Here is a 2,086-nt window from a genome sequence, read left to right as displayed (position 1 = left end):
AGACTGATCATTTATTAATACCCGAAATTAATTCTGCACACCGGGCGGTATAGGCTTCTGCCAGTACTGCTCGGGGTCCTCGGACAAAACAGCGCCTGCCATGGAAACAGCGTCTAAAGATGGAAGCATTCTACCTACCCTGCTTTCGATTTGAAATATACGTATATATAGTTTATTGTGTCTGTAGCACAATTTAATATGATATTATCTATGCAAATATTATCATTACTCACATTATTGTTATCATTGTTACTATAGCAAATACTGTCAACAGCATTTTTCCATTTCTTGTACAATTATTACGTCTGTAGCTATACATACAGTATAGCTAATTATTGTCTGGTCGCTGACCATGTCCGCATAGCATTTCAAATACTTTTCTTTTGGGGGGTGGGGGTCAACTAAGTAGCCCTGCAATGGAGCTTCCTGATTGGTGGATGATACTGTACCTCAATTTCACAAATACGTTGCGTGCATTCACGATGTGCTCTTGTCTTCAACTTGATCTTTTGGCTCCCTCTTGTGGCCGGAACTAACAGCTGCAGCTCTTTAGTAACGCGATGACTTTTTGTCTGCACTCAGCCCCATGTCAAATGTGCATGGTGATTTTGCAATCATTTTAACAAGGTTATACTATGAATTTAATGTACGCGTTACAGCTTTTAGCTCCCTGTAAATAGTCGGTAGTATTAGTACAGCCAGTCAACGTGTTCTATGCATGACGCATGTACAGCAAAACGTGTTATATCCGAACCTGTAAGATACCGATACCCTCTGTTAACCGATAGACCTCTGGGCACGTGTCATTTACACACGCTGCTATCAGCTGATCAATGCACATTTTATTATGGGTCTAAAACAGTCGATTCACTTCTGAGCAGGACAGAATGGATTTAGTTGCAGATTTTAGAAAGAAAAGACGGTGGGTATGGAGATTCGGTTTCACTTTTTACACGCTGTCACTTAAAATAAGTGCAACGTTTAACCGTCTTAAATAAAAGAAAACAAAAGAGCAAAGAGGTTAATATAATCACTCGACTGTTAGAAGCTCAAACAAGATTTGTGTCGACCTCCAAAGTCGGTTTGTGTTTGAATGCTATTTGCAAATTGCTAAATGCTGGATTTCAGTTCATTGCTTTGCAATCATTTGGACTGATTTTCTATCGTAAGTGCAGTAGGTAATTTGGTGTTTTCATTTAAAATGCCCCGGCGTTAATACAGCAGCGACAATGCAGTATAAAGACTCCCTCAGATATTTGTATAACTCGTTGGACGCCTGGAACCAATTCAATCGGATATGACAGGAATGTGGATTGTCAATGCTTTTCAATAAGCCTTGTGTGTTTCTTTTGAGTTTTAAGAGGTTCTGAGCACTAAAAGGCGAAATCCCTTGTACTTAAATTGGTTGTTACTATAGAAAACATGCGAAATACAAAAAGCATGTTCTCTGCATTGCAGTACTCTGAACTGCCCCAGCATTTCTAAGTGTTTTTTTTTTTAATTGTTTTATCACCTGTTAAATGCTCTGAAAACAAAATTGTATTAGTTTATGCGACTGGCTCCAAGCGGGAGCTCCACGTGACCTGTAGCGTGGACCAATCAGAGTGTAAAATGACAGTACAGGGACGAGGAGGATGGTGACTCGTGTTAGTGTTCGGGTGTGTTCGGATGTGTTCGGGTGTGTTCGGGTGTGTTCGCGGAGGTTCGGCGTTCGCCGGTGGTGCGAATCGCTGAGGATTTTAGCGGGAAGAAGCTGTGTTTAGTTTCGTGAAAGCTGACGTTTAAATGTGGAAAAAAATTCACGAAATGGTAACGAGTGCTCAAGGCAGTGACTTAAGGATTTTTTCCCTTAACGGAAAGTGAAGGTTATTTCGTTCTATATTGAGGTGTCGTTAGCGGGTTGCATAGTTAAACTTCGACGAGGTGAGTTTCACCCGCGCTAGTCTGTGGGCCCGATAGTCTCTATCCTGGATCCTACACAGCCCACAGGGTGTATATCATTTGCGAGTGGATATTTCTTCAGTTTCGAGAGGATTGGGTTTGGTGGTTGTCGGTTGGAGTGGGCTGCACTGGATATGAAAGGTCG

This window comes from Acipenser ruthenus, chromosome 45 (genome assembly GCF_902713425.1).
Source record: "Acipenser ruthenus chromosome 45, fAciRut3.2 maternal haplotype, whole genome shotgun sequence".
Classification (NCBI taxonomy): domain Eukaryota; kingdom Metazoa; phylum Chordata; class Actinopteri; order Acipenseriformes; family Acipenseridae; genus Acipenser; species Acipenser ruthenus.
This window is presented reverse-complemented; position numbering follows the sequence as displayed.